General features: G+C 41.0%; 1 protein-coding gene across 3 annotated transcripts in view; it reads right to left on the reverse strand.

The window, feature by feature from the left end:
* DYNC1I1 (dynein cytoplasmic 1 intermediate chain 1) overlaps positions 1-18,308 on the reverse strand; it is a 289,110-nt gene that overhangs the window by 170,135 nt on the left and 100,667 nt on the right. The gene's annotated exons all lie outside the window — the stretch shown is intronic.

Below are 18,308 nucleotides of genomic sequence, written 5' to 3' on the forward strand. Positions count from 1 at the left end.
TTTTATATAAAGTCACTTAACATAGATTTCATTGCATTTTTTTCTTGTGAGTACAGATGTACACTGGACCTTTTGTGATACGTAGAAAAGATACAATATATTCCATGAAACTTCAAGTCGTCTTATTCTATGGAGAATGAACAATTCTCAAGGGTCACTGAAAGTCAGACAGGCTTCTATAGGTAGCTGTAATCTTTAGTTTATATGAAGGCAAATCAATACCCTCTTCTCACAACTCAGTATCTTGATAATAGTACTAACCTGTACACCTCTTTATCAATTTCTCAAAGAAAATTTCAAGTTTATTTTTCTATGTTTACAAAAGATTGCATTTAATGGATCATACCAATGAATGCAGAACCCAATTCCTTTATCTGGAAACTAGAGATTGCTTCAGTGAAACTATTCCCATTTGTGCAAAAGTAAATACAATCATATACAATGCCACAGGAGAATACACAAGTAAGATAGTTTCAGCTGACCATCATTAGCAGAATCTTTTGGACACTGGGCACATTTTTCACATTTCATCTTTCTTCCTCAAAACTAAAAAAGTATACAATTTATTACTTGAGGGTAAGTAAAATCTCTAGACATCATTATTCAGTTAGTTGTGCTCCAATTCTTTACACTTATGCTTTAAACCCTTGATTCAAATAACTCTGAAGTCAACAGAAAGATTCCTATTGACTTAGTGGCTTTGGAACAGATCCTGAATCCTATGCCTTTACATCACCTTTCTGTCCTCTTCTGCAAATCACAGAATGGACCAGAAGTCGCTACAAGTCCTGGCACAACTTAGAGAAGTCTCAGAGCTGTTCTAATTTAATTAATTTGCAACATTAATTACATTACCATATTTACTTGATTTGAAGACAAGGCATATTTTCCCATTCATCATGGGTAAAACCAACCCTTGTCTTAGAATCGAGTACCACGCTGCTCCAGCTGGGAGCTGTGATGAGCGGATGTATGGTTTCCAGACAGCCTGGCTCTCTGCGAAGTGGCTCCTCACTGCTCCCAGCTCCTCACTGGAGCAGCCTGACTCTTAGCTACAGCAGGCTGGGGTGGGGGGAGGAGAGACAGCAGGGGAGATGGGGAGTGGGGGAAGGAGGAACCTGCATGTTGCTAAGCTAGGTTCCCAGCACAGCTATTCCCTACAATGTGGGACAGATCCCTCCTGGGCTGGGATCTGTGTGAAAAGCAGCAGAAGCTGGGCTGGCAGGTGGACAGGTAGCAAGGGGGTAAGTTGCAGGGGAGCAGACAGAGAAGGGGGAAGCTAGAGGCAGGGGCAGGCAGTCTGACACCCCCACCCCCTTGCCATTTGCCCCCCTAAAACTTTCCCCCCGCTGCTGCTTGTCCCCCTTCTGTTGCTTTTCACACAGATCTGAGTTTCCTCCAAACCCCTGCTTTCCCCACCTCCTGCCCTCCCACCTCTCCCCACCTCTGCTTTCTCTTGCTTGCTCCCCTGCCCCTGCTTTCCTCACTGCCCACTCCCTTCCTTTTCTTTCCCCTACCTCTGCTTCTCCCACCTGCTGTTCCCCTGCCTGCTCCCCACCTCTGCTTCCCCCTTACCTGCCGTCCCACTGCTGCCTTCCTGCCACAGCAGTGGGGGAGTGGCTGGAATTTAAGATGACCCTCCAATAATTAAATTCTAGATTCTGGCAAATTAGAAGAAATTTGTAATTTTCCATGTCTAGTATCTAATTATTGGTGGGGAGGGGGGTCATCTTAAATTCAAAGTTGTCTTGGATTCAGGAAAATATGGCAATTTGGTGCTGATGGAGAATGCACAACAGAAATCTATCCATGTTGACTTTGACTGTAATATAGCTCTGCAGTGAGCCAGTGAATGGTGGCTGATGTCAGCTATCGAAGAATTTCACTATGCCACATCCAGTAGGTAGTTAAACTAGGTTACTGCCTATTTTATCCCACTGGCAGAATTAAGACTAGTTCTGGTGCAAAATAACTGGTTCAGTGAGTTTTAATTAACTTTGGAAACAAAATGTCTCCTAACAACTGTATTGCTTCCTAATTTTTACTGAATTATCTTCCTACCTACTTACCTTCAATTAGTCTATTATACCCATAGAAAGGTACATTGAAGGATTAGGCTTTCATTGAGTTTCTAAGTATATGGATGTGTCAAGAGGGCACTATGACACCAACAGCACTACATAATTGAGACAATATCAAAAGTTCGTTAAAAAGTCAAACTCAGGAACATCCTAACTTCTACAGTGAATGCTCTATATAACAAATATTAATATCTAGAATTTATCATGCTTCTGTCCCCATTATCTTTAAATTTGACTAATTTTAGTTAATATTCTATTTATAAAATGTGAGGTTCTCCCACCAATAATTGTTCTTTTCTGTAAAGGTTGTTCTATTATCTATATTACCCTAGTCTCTGGGTACTTTCCAAAATGCCTTAACTGATATGAATGACATCTGTGGTTCATTTTCTCTCTCTCATCTTCTCACCAGGGGAAGAGAATTGTATTTCGCCTCTATTATGTACAGCATGATTATGAGATTACACAATAGATCAGTAGCAGAGCCCAAGACAGAGACAAGTTCTTCCTTATCCCAGTCTGGTGACCTAGCCACTAGACCACACAACATTTCACTCCACCACTCTGCATATTACTGTTGGTTATTAGAAAAAGAAGGAAGATTCCATAGGGCTAAATATGCAGCAGACAGAAAGTATGGAATGGGCTAAATGCTGTTCTCAATTACTGAACATGTGTGCACCTCCAAAGATTTTGTGAGGATTCAGGAGTGTTACTGAGACCAGCATATTCTAAAAATGTAACATTTTGACAAAAAAAGGTGCAAAGTATTTGCATATGTGTAGGGGGTCCTGGCTCAAATCTCTTTAGTTTACATGACAAAAGATTAACTGTCAGTCTGTTGATGTCTTCTTTAGGCTTGGAATAAATGCAGACATTGCAATAAAGATCTTTATACAGATATGAGATACGTGATGCAGATTAGAGAGGGGAATTTTACACTTGGTATAATCTAATGCACCTGGAAAGAACATAACACAGAGATCAATTCTTGAATGTCTTTGGAAAGCAATACCAAAAGGTTACAGTGCAGACAATCAGTTATAAAATTAAAGAGCCACTGGATCCTCTATCCTCGTAGATTTCTCTCTTCTAGCTGCTGTTCATGTCTTTTCTTTCAAACACAATAATGATCATTAGAGCATGGGTCCATTCTATTTATTTATTTCCTTCAGGGTAATGTAGGAGTCTATCAACCCTCATCCCCATGCATCATCCCTATTAAAGTTAATGGGTTGCATGAACAGCACATAAAGTAGAGCACTGACATTCACTTAGTTGACATCTTACTGTTTCATTTGTATTTTTGGTTTTTTCCCATTAGCCTGTTTGCTCAATAAGTTACAACACACTCATTAGGAGAAATTCTGCTATAGATACACTTACAAAACTCCCACCTGGGACTATAAACCCAATTACAACATAAAATAAATTATCTAATTGTCACATCAGCTCATTATCGTACAATCACAAACTTAACGAAGATGAACAGAGTCAGATGATATAGTAATAGCCATCTGAATTAGATGGAGAAGAAAGTTATTAAACATGGAATACATCTGTATTATGCTCTAGTGTTCATGGAAAGCTGGCAAGGGGATAAAGGCACCAGAAGAGAAACAGTTTACAGCTGTATGAAATGGGAAGCAATCAAGGATCAACATATCCATTACTTCCACTGTTTAACTATGGGAGAGGACTTAGACCACTGGGATCTAATTACTGTGCAGATAGCCAGCTGGATGAAGCAAAGTCATTCTTCTTCTCTTTCACAAAGCATTTTTCAAGTACTTTGCATAGCACGGAGGCTGTCAAATGGCATTTAACTTATTGCTACTCTGGGGCAACCCCCCCTCTCAAAGCAGATGCCCCATTTTCCCCTTCTTTGCCCCTCTTTCCCCTTCACAGGAACCAGTTCTCGTTGTAACCCTGTTCAAAATTAGTGACCCTAGTCACTAAGGAAGGGAGGAAGGGGCAAGAAGCGGGCAATAGTCTCAGAGGGTTTGGGACATGGACATCTTTTAAGAAATCACTAGGGGGCACACAGCTGTTGGGCTACATTCTGCAGGATGGGGTTGAGGAGTAGGCTAACTACAACACATTCAGGTGTTCACTGGAAGGTGAAGTTTGCTCCATACATAGGGCCAACAGAGGACCCATACACCAATCAAGTCCCACTTTAACCTGGAGAAAAATGTTTATATAGCATCTTCCAGGTGGATAGACCCACCCTGTCTTGCTGTACAGGACTGACTTTCACCCTCAGCTTTCAATTCACAATCTATAACAGAACATGAAAGCTGATAATGTCTACTTAATTCTAGTCAGTGATCAGATATTCTTTGCTGGGGTATAAACATGTTTTGCAGCTTCAAGATTATGGTTCGAATGTTCTGTTTTGTTACTAGGGCTTTTGTCTGCATAGAATTGATCCACAGATAAATTTCAGGAAGGTATGGAATTGGAAACAGATGCTGTCTTTGTGCTGCCATAAATATATTTATGGCAGCACACAGGCAAAACAAGCAGAAATCTATATCCCTTGTAGCACCAAAAGTTGCCAAAATTGTGCTGTGAGAATAGGTCATACAAATTACAGTGGATATCTTCGTGTTATATGGGCAGCCATGCTTCCCAGTCACCCCAGGCTGGTGCTCCTGTGGCTTCAAGTGGCTCAATCCTGTGTGCTCCAGGAATTCCCATTCCACAGATACACAGGATTAGGCCCTTGAAGCCCTGGGAGTGCCAGCCCAGAGTCCCCCAATAGGGGATTCCCCAGGCGTATGTACTGCATTGCCGCACACTGACTTGGGACATGCCTCTTCAAAGGGAGGAACCTGATTATAGACTTGCTCTGGGAATCCAGGGGTGCATGTATCACACTGCCACGCCCCAAAGCAGGGTCCACCTCTGCAAGTGGGAAACCTAGCATTTCCCCATTTGCACTTGTTCTGCAGAATGGGGCCCCTAAAGCCCTAGGAGCAGCAGGGACCCTGGAAGCAACAGGACAACAGGCAATGCCTGTGTCACCCAATGAAGCAGATCATCTGTGCCACAACAAAAACATCTGTTTTTAGCCCTGAGGTCTAGAATGTATTTCACCTATGTTTGATTATGTAACACCAGACTGTTAAACTTCAGCATGAGAAGTTCCTATCTAACAACAAAGGAATGAGAGAATATTTGGTGAGACTGGACAGTGAAAAATTCCAAACAGACAGCAGGAAATACATTTTCAAGCAGCATGTAAATTAGACTTTAGATCTCATTGCCACAGGATGCCAGTAAGGGCATCTACGTGAGATGCTTACTAAGGAGTTGCCTAATTAACTCCACCGCAAAATGTCTCGATCTACATGTACGGACCTATTAGGCCACAAGAAACTTATTAACTCCACCATAGGTTAGTACTGCCCAATACAAGTACTATCCTATGGCAGAGTTATTTACTGCCCTACAATGAATGTGTAGGCAGTGACCAGGGCTGGCTGGGGTACAAGGGTGCTACAGTGTGGGGCTGTCTGTTGGCTAGCACCATGCTGTAGCACCCTCGTGCCCCAGCCAGTCCCTCCGCAACATGTTGAGCCAGGCAGAAGCAGCTGGAGTTTATTGTGTCACTGTATCCCATTAATATTCATGTGTAAATGCACCCACTGACACTAAGACTTTATCAAGAATCTCAAAGGGATTAGACATTTGTAGAGATAATAATACTAATTTCCAGTTACGATATAATGTAATATAATATAATATAATGCTAAAATGAGAAAGTTGGATCTAAGATAAACATGTGCTTCAGAATTTGGATCTAAGCTAAATATTTGTGTTTCAGAATTTAAAGTCAATTTCTAGATATTAGGGATTAGAATGAGGCCTTCATGGAAGTGGGAAAAATGGTCCACACTGGTCTACTTCCAGATTCTTAAACCTTTCTCTAGAGCATCTGGTGTTGGACAGAAAGAAGATACTGGACTAGATAGATCATGGGTCTGATCCAGGATGGCAATCCTTTTCACATACATTTGTAACAACCAAATGTTCAATTCCAAGCTGTTTCCAGGGCTCTTTGAAGATATTGTCAATGAGAAGACTGGCATTGAAGATAGGCATGAGTTAGGGCTGCCCTCTAGCAAATCATTAGGTGTTTGTCTGGGTAGGGACTGAGTATATGCTGCATCAGCACTTCAGAATATGTGCTGCTACTACAAGTCTGCACAAACAACTTCTATGGACATCATCAGAGATTGCATGTGCAAAATGAGTTTAATGCATAGCCCTAAAGACACCGTTATGTTCAACAAAGACACTCTTCATGTGGGAGGGTTATATGTACTTGTGGAATGGGTTTCAGCAATATTAAAATAAGATGGGTTATTGTTAGTATGAGGTGAGAAATTTTTCTCTCGACAATTATTAAAAGACCTTGAATAAAAAACATTCTGAGCTGCATATTTTGGTGGGAAATCACTTGAAATATTTTATTAGGGAAAAGGAGACAAGTGGATTTAAAACATATCATGTTTTTAGATGACTAAGTTTCCTATGGATGGAGGCACCAGTATAAATATTGCATTTGAAAAATGTCATGTTGCTAAAAAAGCTACCATTTTACTAATATAAAATATGAATGTAAACAACATGTCTGTCAGGCATGGCTATAACATACTGCTTAACACTGTTAACTTACAATATGCACCTATTATTGTTAGCTCTCTTAATGAAAGAAACTAAAGACACTGCATAAATTCTTGAACACATGTTTCACTTTTCCAGCTGCCTTGGGCTGTAGAACATCATGCTAACAAGAAGTGATGCTAACAAGAAGCTAAAACCAGTGTAGCAAATGGGGCATTTAAATATATATAAACATACAGACATTCATATATAAATAGAAATTGGCTATTTGGGGGAAATAAATAGATCCCTAGACAGGCATATTTCAGCTTAATATTACCTGTATTTTTCCTATGTGGTAACCATTTCAGTTTTGCTTCATCAAAAATAATTGTTATACTTATTGGTAAATGGGGAGGCAATATTCAGTTATCTTACTTAGATAAAATATAAAATTTTATCAAGTTTATGAAACTTAAAAATATGAATTTTGACTTCTTTCCTTAACCACTTCTGATACGGTCTTTCATACCTATATCTGCTGACATGAAATTTTGTCTAACCTCAAATAATTTCCCTATTGTTTATATACAAACACTACATCAAGTCATCCATCTGTACTCAGGAAGGAAACTTAAATCTATTTGCCTTGGGACTACAGGCTCCATTGGAGTAGTTTTTGATACCACTCCCTACATCTCTGCATTCTGTGACTCCCTGATGCAAAACGTTTCTGCTGTTTACTACCCTGAAACCCAAGTGCTTTGATCTGCTATGATTTCCAATCCCCATTCCAGCAGAAAGTACAAGCATCTACATCAGTCTTTGCTGAGAATAGTAACTTGATGCAGCAGCACAGTGGTATGTTTAACCACCGCTGCAACATCATAAAAATGGTATTTCACTCACACTTACATTACTTACTTACTATAAATACATCCATAAGTATTAAACTATATTTTATGTAGCAAACAGGGGAAAAATCAGGAAAACAAGTCAAGATGTTAAGAACTACCTAATGGAAATTAGTTAAGAGTAAGACAGAAGGCTTTAGTATCTGATTAAATGCAGGGTGGAAAAATGACCCTTTGAACTTATAACCTACTGGAGGTGGTTTCTAGTGCAATAACACCCTGTTTAAACCCTATGGCTACAGTACATCTGTGGTTCACTGACTATAATTACAGCTTTAATACTGTAACTGTAGCAAACAAGTCCCATGGCATATTAGACTAAACACATGAGGCATTTTGTCCTCCTGACTAAAGCCTGTTTAATGGCATTTCAGGCTCCAACACACAAGTCTGCTCTTGGCCCAGCACTCCCAGGCAGTTAAAACCAGCCTGAATTGGTTCCAAAGGAATACTGTTCCAGACCAACTGGGCATTGGACAATTGCTCGAGAATATCATTTAGGGCTGAAACTGATATTTATCTACTGATTGAAATCAGTTGGAAACTCAGCTAATGTTGTGTCAGCATTATGTCTTTCCTGGAGCCTCCAGCACTGTTGGTTTGGCTTGTTCTGCACTGGGCAGTTACCTCTAGGCTGACGTGGCTGCCTCAGAAGCACAAAACAAAGTTTATTTATTTGTCTTTTTTGTTTTTTTTCACTCTATGTCTCTTTTTTCCCTAAAAATACAAGATCAGGAGAAACTGAATCATTCTGATTAGTCTCTACAACCAGTTTTAGAAAATCACAAACACTGTAAAATATGTTATCAAGACAGGATGCACAGCATTTGTAAAGGCTTCAGGCAAAACCCTGGAGATTTTATTACAGTGCTTTCTATTTGATTTTTGACAACATGCAACCTTATCCCCAGCTCTGCAGAACAATAACTTCCAAAATGGAAAAGAAGTGCCCCTTTTGAAGGATTGAGTGGGGTCTACCAATTCAGGGGGAAACTCATCTCTGCCCAGAGGGTCAACCTTTGCAGCACTTTAGTCCTATTGAAAACCTGAGCTTATGTGGTTTTTAGACTTGTGCTGGCCCTCTGAGTAGGGGTGAATATTATTTAAAAGCAAGGGTTTTTTCCCTCTCAAAATACAGATTTTTGAGAATGCAAATTGTTTTAGAAGCTTCCTCTGATGCAGAATTGGCAACTAAACTTCATATTATTGTTAGTGTTCTTGCCTACCTCTTTTACAAACTTCATATGATCTCTGTCAGCCTTCTTTGAAATGTACAACACATTTTTTCTCCATCAATATATTTTAGAAGTAAAAGTCTATAGATTACACTTCTGACTAATGCCTCCTTGTGGAGTGTTGTTTCAACACTAATGGAAGTTGATTCCTTAGCCAGAGATACAGTACTATTCACATACAGCAACCTATGATCTCCCAACCCACCTGTAACCAACAACCCTTGGTGCTGGCATCATTTCCATGAAATGGTCAAAGAATGCTTGGGAAACAACTTGGTCAAGAAGGAGCAAGGAAGAGCAAATGTGAATATGTTAGTCCTTACTACTTCTCAAAGTTAATATATATTAAAAGTTTAAAAATTATAAATTACAATAACACTTAAAACTGTCATAATATATTATTACTTATCAAACAATAATAATCCTTTGCAAGTTTATAACCACTTTTCAGTGGTAAAGAAATATATTTTTAGCATATCCATTTTGCATCTGGGAATGTCACATTGTATCAGTTAAAATTGCAGCACAGCCCAAATTTTAGCCATTAGTCAGCTTTTCAAAAGAACCCATAGCTCTTTGTCAACTCTGAACAAAGAAATACTGAATTGCAAATGGTGAATGATTCATCCTTTTGGGCACTCTATAGTCCCTTCTCTTAATAGCCAAGAATACTACCACTTTGTGCTTACATTTCAAGCAAGAGCAACCTGTATTTATAAAGTGTCCAAAGGATGTCCAAAGCACTTTAAGAATCATACAAAGTACAGTCCACAAGGATAACTATATAAAATGTAGCAATAAAATGCAGTCATCTCTGGGGTAGAATATTGATGGTAAGCTGAAGCAGAAATTTAAAGCCAAGACTATTCACTTTTTAAAAGGAAGATGTAAAGAAGTATAAATTCTCTTTAGTGTAGAAATATAGCAGAGCCCTTTCTGGTAGGCAGCATGAATGTTATGGTGAGACAATCAGTTGAAAGCTCTGCAGGGTTTCCTAAATAAACACAAAAGCCAGGGCCCCCAGCAGGTGGCCAAGTTTGATATTCAAATCATTAACATTTTACATGTGGAGTTTTCATTAGGACTAGGTTACCACATGATGGACAATCTGTATATATTTGCAGATGTGGCATGCATGGAAGTCAAACCTGCGCAAGGAATATAATTCACAGCAATCTCTTTGCCCGAGAATAGCTGAAGGCAATGTCCAATCAAAGTACTGTCAGTGCGCTGCTCAGCGAATAAATGAGTTGCTTTGACAGGAAATTCCAAGAGCAATTTTAATTCTGATCAGGCTTCAGGAAGTGGAAAGAATAAAAACACATCAATTATAGTGACAGGAAGTTTTAAATCACATGGCAAGCAGCTGCTGCCAAAAGACACGTCTGCCAGCTTTGTTAAGAAGTATGGTATTTTGGTGTGACCAAAATTTTACACCAAAATTTTACAGGCTGACATCACTCCCTAATTGTATGCTATCTCACTACAAGGGTAAAGAAAATGACACACTGCAGATAGCATGCCGTTATTACAACAAACAAGATAGACTGTTAGCCTTTTTTTACTCCTAACCCCAAAATGATCATATTTTTAACAACAAGAAAATATACAAGCTACTAATGATGTGAAATGTATGCATGTCTGCATCAATAAAGCAGGAGATCTCAGGAGCAGGTCAGAGAGATAATCATTTCCTGAGCCAGCCCTAGGCTCAGCACTTTAATCATTATGCATGCATTGGCTTTTTCATTAATCCATGTTATAAATTATGACCACCAGAATCAAGCAATGGAGTGTAGGGAGGAAGCCATCAGACTGGCTTGATATCAAATTCTTACTGTATAGTGCAGACTCAGAGTCTGTTTAACGGTTTTCATCAGTTATGTGTTTTGGTGCTTTTATATGTTTCCGGATAAGGAATGCCAGGCTCAACAGTAATGAATTCTGGTTTATATTTCTTACAGCAAAACTACACCGATTAAGTTAGTTTTCAAATGTGCTGGTAAAGCTTGAAGGATATGGGAGCAAGTTGCTGATTTTCTGCTACTGGATTATAGCAGTGGGCCGCTGTTTGAATGGTCATTTCAGAACAAATCACTTAAATGAAGGCAGCTTACTATAGCCTGAATCTCAGTTACGCTAAAATTGATTTAGCTGGTTCTAGTACCATGGAGGAATGTTAAAGTGAATGTAAATGTAACTCTTAACTGTAATGTCAGCTGGAGTGGTATAAAAGACAATGATGTGAAGAAGAATTAAATCTTTAGGGTGAAACTCTGATCCAATTAAGTCAGTGGGAGTTTTGCCATCGGCTCTAATGTGACCAGGATTCCTTGCCCTGGCTCCAGTAGGGGAATGTCAACACTTTCCTATCTACACATATTCATGAAAGTATAATCAGATAACATAAGAAGTCTAAGCAGTGTATTGAACTGTTGCAGTATAATAATTTGATTTGTCTCATGACTCTGTAGGGCATCTCACTCTCCTGTTTAGATTTTTTACTTTGTCATTTAACTGAAGTGATAGCTTTATTTAATTTATTTTAATCTTCTTGAATATTAGAAGAATTAATTTTAATGTATTTCTGTTTAAATTAAACAAATCTTGTTCATATAATAACAAAGAACATCATTAGAACTGGTCAAATAATGAAAAAAATCATTACAAATGTAAAATTCTGGTGTTGCTTCCATTTTGCAGAGGCCAAAATTGGCCTATTTTCTAGATTTACAACATTTTGGCAATATTTAAACACACATTCAGTTGGTATTTTACCAATAATATCATAGGCTTGGAAGCATCCTGAAGGTTTATTTACGCCAACCCTTTGCACAGATGCAGGGTTTATTTTTCTTAAACTATCAGAGAAAGATACCTATCTAACTTTTCTTGAAAACCTTTATTGAAAGAGATTTTACAGCTTCCCTTGCAGCGGTTCTTATCTTACAATTAAGGGTTTTTTCTGAGATATAATATAAACTTGCTTTGCTGTAGTTTAAACCCACAGCCACATGCCCTGCCCTCTGTGAAGAGGGAGAACAATTTTTCATCGTCATCTATGCCTGAGAGCACCTGTTAAAGAGCCTATTATTTCTAGTTACTTTCTTTCTGTATAAGCCAGAATGCCTTAAAGATCATTATAAACTTTCCTATCCCTCAATATTTCTAAGGGTATCCATTGTACTTTTTATATCTTTTCAGTATCCTTAACCATGTTTATCTGAATTCATCCCAGAACAGGAAAATACATACTGATACATATGTTCCAAAATCATATAGTACTTCAAATAAAAGATATAAAATAATACATCAAAAATCCAAAGAGTTCCAACAACATCCTACGGTCTTACGAGAAGAAATACTGTATTTACTCAAATCCAAGACAAGGTTTTTTCCCCCCAAAAAACACGGAGGGGGAGGTGCATCTTAGATTCAAGTACTGGCCTAGGATAGGCAGTGGCTCCAGCTGTTCTGGGCCAGAATGGCTCATGCAGTGGGAGGGAGGAGACTCTCTGCTGGGGGAGGGAGGGGGAGAGCATGCAGTAGGGGTTGGAAGGAGAGCACAGAAAAACAGCAGCAGGGAAGAAGGGCCAAACCCTGCCCCTTGCGCCCGACCTGTGCCTGGACCTCTCCCCTACCAATTGTCCCCTACTATGCTTCCCCCTGCTGCCTGCCTTCAACCCTGCCATGCCTGTACCTGTCCTCCTGCTGCCTGCTTCCCTTGCCCCCTGCCACCTGCCCCCTGTGCCTATGCCTGACCTCTGCCACCTGGCCCCTCACCCCCTGGCCCCTGTGTCTGTGCCTGCCTCTTGTTCTGGCTCTGGTGCCTCCAGCATTGACCCAGCCAAGCCCAGAGCTGCTGCCACTCCTTCTGCCTCACTGGGAAGGGATGGACCTGGGCTGGGGCCACTGTCTGCCTTGGAGCTGGAGCAGAGCAGAAGATAAGTGGGGGTGGAGGTGCAGGGAGTGGGGAAAGTAGGTACTGTGGGGAGGCAGGCATAGGCAAGGGGGAGCAGAGGGGAGTGGAGCAAGGAGTGGAGGGCAGTCACAGGCATGGCGGGAAAACAGGCATGGGGGGAGTGGAAACAGGCATGGGGAGCAGGGGACATATGGCAGAGGGATAAGCACAGGCAGGGAAGATAAAAGGCAGGGGGGCAAGGAGTGAGATCTGGCCCCTCTCTGGCCACCACTGCTTTCCCCACCATGGCTGTAGGGAGATGAATACAGAATGACCCTCTATTAATTAGATCTATACATGGAAAATTATAATACATGTATAATTTCCATGTATAGACTGTAACTATTGGGGAGGTTGTCTTAAATTTGAAGTCATTTTGAATTTGGATAAATAAGGGATTATGGAGACAATGGGACCTCAACATCACACGAGAAACCCTTATAAAAAAGCATTGCTTTTTTATACTTTTTTTTTTACTTTGTCAAAGTCCTAAAGAATTAATAAAGGAAAGGTGAAAAATGAAAATCAATTAGATGAGTTGCTCTATATAAATAGTGACAAATAAGGAATCCTACCTCCCTAATGCAAGGCTAAATCTGGATTCCACTAAAAGTCAGAAGGAGCTTTCTTTACACTTCTGATTTTCTGTTCTTGTCATCAAGTTATAGTTTATATCATCCTCCATGAACCAACCCTACCATTTACTGTGCTGGCCCAAGTTGTATAACATTTAAATAAGTAACATTTGTTCTCATTGGTTTCCCAGTTTGCTGTTATATTCTTTGCAATAAAATTGTTTCCATAGTTTTAATCCAGTGGTGATCAAGCTTTTGGCCCTGGGAGGCAGACAAGTGGCTCAGGTCCAGTCTGTGGATTTAACTAAGTCTGGTGCACCAAGATTAGGCCCCAGGTCCAGTAGCACTCTCTCCTTGCCCCTGAGATTGGGCCCTGGAGCCTGGCACGATCCCCATGCACTGGGATTCGGCTCAGGGAGCCTGGCTCCACCCCTGTGCTCTGAGATTGGGCCCCAGGGGCCTAGGACTGCCCCCTCCAACCCCAGCATATGGGGATTTGCCCCTGAGACTCTGGCACTGTCCCCTCCTGCCCCTGTATGCCAGGATTGGGCCTCCGAGGCCTGGTGCTGCCCCCTCCAGGCCTCCCACACTGGGATTTGGCCTTGGAGTGCAGCACCACCCCCAGCCAGTCCTGATCCACAGTGTCACAGGTTGGATCTGGCCCATGGGCCAGGTGTTGAGCCCCCGTTTTAATCCATACATATTGATACATCTGAATCAACATAGATTTCATTCTCCATTTCAACATTATTTAATTCTCCTTCTCATCATCATCCTTTTCATCAATATTTCCCATATTTCCATTTTTTGTTTCATAAATAATCTGTTAAGTCAAACACTTCCACATTATTCCACACACAACCTAATCCACCATTGCCATCACCTAACCAGTATGGTTGGCAAGCTGAAAATGATGGTTATGTTTTTAACATAAGCACGCTTGAACCATTACCAGCAGAATACCTTCGGATAACAAGTTGCAAGTGCAAGACAGAATGCTAAGGACCAACATGCTCGTGCAAGTAGGTTAATGTGCCATGCACTCCCGGTTGCGACTGCTATGAGCCAGCATGTTGCAATTCATATAATAACTACAGGAACTCAGAAGTGAATTCAAGTAATGAAGAGATCTGCAAAAATGCAATTACCTGTTGTATTATATATGCAGTTGCATTGCCATTATATTATCACTGGATTAGATTATTACATTTTCCTACTGCCTCAAGACGAACATACACCTGTGTGTTTCATACCATTGAGTTATGTATTATTAACATCTAACTTACCCATATTCTGAAATTTTAAAAAATTGTATTATCTTATTCAATATAAATTGAACAAGTAGGCTAGTCTGAGTTACAATGTTTTCAGTACTGTAGGCCTGCTATGAAATTTGTAGAGATAGAATTTGTGATGTTTTAGTATTAGGGTATTGTTTACTAGGCTTTTTAATTACATTGAGTCAACACATACATGCTAATGTGTCCTCTATCTTGGAATCCAAGATGGCTACCATGACGGAAATGTTATGATTGATCTCCTTGGTGCATACAATGTTAGTTTCGTCATTGGAATTAATTTTCTAAACCTAGTGAGGGCTACTGTAGCCATCACAGAGGACATTCTAGTTTTCCGCTACTCTGTCCTCTATTGATACAAAACCCGACGCCTTTATGTTCTCTATTTTTCAAGAGAAGAGAAAAATAGAGGACATAAAGGCATCGGGTTTCGTATCAATAGAGGACAGAGGACAACCGAACTGTCCTCTATGATGGCCACCCTAGTGGGGCTGAAATATTAACCAAAATGTGAATTCATGGAAGCCATCTTGGATTCCAATATGGCAGCTACATGAATTACTCGCCAGATTGGCAATATGACTCTCCTCACGTGGGTAAACCATCTCTACCTGAAATACACTGTTGCCACTTTTGGCAATGAGTTGCCAACGACAAAAAAATCAATAGACCTTAATGGTCAATTTATACCCTACTAAGAATAAAAAGGAAATCTGGCTAGTTACTCGTGATTCTTAACAATTAGATTACGTAGAAAAAGGGGAAATTTCAGAAAGAATAGAATTAAAATCACATTGTTTTAAATGTCTCAACAGAGCCTTCCATTCTTTGGAATCCACCTACAGTTACTGCAATTCTGCTGAAACAAAGCAGAAGATTGCGTACGCTAATTGTCATGTCCTCTTTTCTTCACTAACAATTTGAGAAAGTGAGTTAGAATCAATCACCGAAGTTTTTCTTGAAATACAGTTGCTGAATAATCTCTTATTTGGTCCACAGAACTATGTCACTAGGATTAGTTCTAATCCAAATTTACCTCATGAACTTTCATACATTCTTTGCTGGAAGGTGAAAAAGGAGGGAGAAAAGAGAGAAGAGTTGAAGACAGAAGAAAAGAGGGAAAAGGGTACGGTGTAGGACAGCCGGTGTGTGACCCTCGTGCCACCAGACATGTGAGGGGAATTCTTCAAGGGTAGCTCTGAGGAGGTCCAGATGGCTGAGGTTGGAAGAGGAGGAATGTACAGCCTGGGACAGCCAAGCTTCCAGAGCAAGTAGGCACTGGGTTGCAAAAATCCTCAGGAGAAGGTCTCAGCTGTTAATGGGATGAACTGGGTTAACAAGGTTGGCTACTTCTACACGCCACGCAGGTTTAATTTGGTTTAGTTCTCCCTAAATTGAAACAGTGGGGTTTTAAAAACACCGCTTCGATTTAGGGAGAATTAAACCGAACTAAATCCCCATGGCATGTACACAAGGGAGGGGCCTGCCTCTTTGGCAGTGGGGGGGGAAGGGGGGAGGGCAAGCTGCCAGAGGGCTGAGCAGTCCCTGAGCTGCGTGGGGGCACCCCAGGCAGCACCCACCCACTGGCACCCGGCCCAGGTGGTCCCTGGGGGCACTGCAGCCACAGAGGGAAGCACCAGCCCCCCACAGCCATAGAGGGAAGCACCGGGCCCCCATGCAGCTCAGGCAGGCAGGCTCCAGGAAGAAAGAAAAAAAAGATCAGGCCCACCACTTTTTTTTTTCTTCAGTGGACCCTGCTTGCATGGGCTGCCACCCAGTCCCACAGCCCCTGAGCTGCGCGGGCCCCGCCAAGCCCTGAGCACATCAGCTTCCAGCGCCCTGTGCACTGTTGCACTTTGTTAGACAGCAAACTAAACCACCATGGAGGTGTTTTATCTTGCTATGTACCAGTCATTTAAAGCGAAATGCACCACCAAGCGTGGAAACAAAAGAAACGCCATTAAAGCGGAATATGCCGCCAAACATGCAAACAGCAACGCCATTAAAGCAGTGCAAAAGGGCATTTAAGCTGCTTTAAAGGCCAGATTTGTGGTGTGTGCAAAGGCCCATTGAGTATAGGAGTCACTTAGTAATTATAGTCAACTAGTGGAGGAGGGTCTGAATAAATCAGCAAGAGGTGTGTGTGTTTTCGGAAGACAGCAGAAGGAAATGACAGGGTCAGTGTTCAACTGGAGGGGCAGAGAGAGAGGGGATGGCTTGTGACTAGCAGAAAAACAGTGAAGGAGTGCAAGAGAACCTATACAGGAAAGAAAAATCCCCTGTTATTTTTTTTATTCTGAGGAGAGAGGGAGACAACTCCCATTCTTCTTTCTACTGTCCCATCATTATCTTCCACTAAAACACTACCTAGTGGCACCACTGATGATTTCCATTCTGCGGCACTAGTACCTTTGTCATAGAAGGTGCTTTAATCATATTGTCTATGACAAAATAAAGAATATGGAAGATAAAGTCCAAGGTAGAATAAGGAGATCAGGAAGTTACGTGGAGTGAGACTAGGTGGGTGAGGGCCATTCTGGAGATTTGTCTGTCCCTCATTCTCAGTAAAGTAGCTCCATAAAATGCTAGTTTCATATAAGAAATTTGGCAGAGTACCTCATACTGTTACCCCTTGGTCACGCTGAGAGTTCACACCTTTCTTGAGTCAAACTCCATTCTTTTGTTCTCAATGCTTTTGCTGCAGAGTTTCATATGCTAATAAAATCTGCTATAAATCAAACTCACAAACACTTTGTTCCTTTGCTAATTAGCCACTTAGCAGACTATATTAAAAGACATGGTAACAGATATTTTATCTCAACTGTTCCTTTTTCTTTCTCAATGTCTCTCTTTTCCCTTTGCTGCTAAAAGCAAATGTATACAAACATACTCACTGCTGAACTCCATGGCTCCTATATGGCCCTGCCTTTTCCTGCTTCCAGGGGTCCAGCTGGCTTAGGCACAATGCCAACGTGCATGGGCTGGTGAAGTGGCAGCAGTAGGTCAGGCTGATAAACAGGGGAAAGTCTGCATTGGTGTTTGACTTCAGTAACATTCCATCTTTTTCAGTCCTTTTCCCCCTCCCAATTTGCCAGCTGCCATGGAAAGTACTGCACGGCTTTGGAGGAAGCTGCTCATCTCAGCTAGGCACGTATGTTGCTTACTGAAGGCCAGGAAGTAGGGAGAATGTAAATAGGAACCTTTCTTTAAAATCATTTGAAAAACACGTTAAATGATGAATCCTTGAAAATACCTCCAGTTCTGAGGTATGGGTGCCTTAGGTTGGAAGAGGAGGGCCAAGGCCAGAAGACTGGCTTCCTTGAATAACATTTCAAGCCTAGATCCTCTCTCACAGAGGTTCACACAGGGCAGAACAGTGCACCAGAAGTCCTCTGAGCAGTTACAGCTGTCTGATTCTGAGCCCACAGCTACTCTACCTCCCACCCAGCATAAATTGGGGCTGCTCTCTTTTATGCCAAGTATACATGTTCTTGCTCAGGTAATATCCGCCATAAATAAGTAAGTAAATAAATAAATACATTGATTCAGGGGAACCATGCTCTGTTGAGCACTTGGTGCATTTTGTCCAGGAGCTATGCTTTTAGGCCTATGAATATTCCCATCTTCCTG

This window comes from Alligator sinensis, unplaced genomic scaffold (assembly GCF_000455745.1).
Source record: "Alligator sinensis unplaced genomic scaffold, ASM45574v1 scaffold196_3, whole genome shotgun sequence".
NCBI classification, from domain to species: domain Eukaryota; kingdom Metazoa; phylum Chordata; order Crocodylia; family Alligatoridae; genus Alligator; species Alligator sinensis.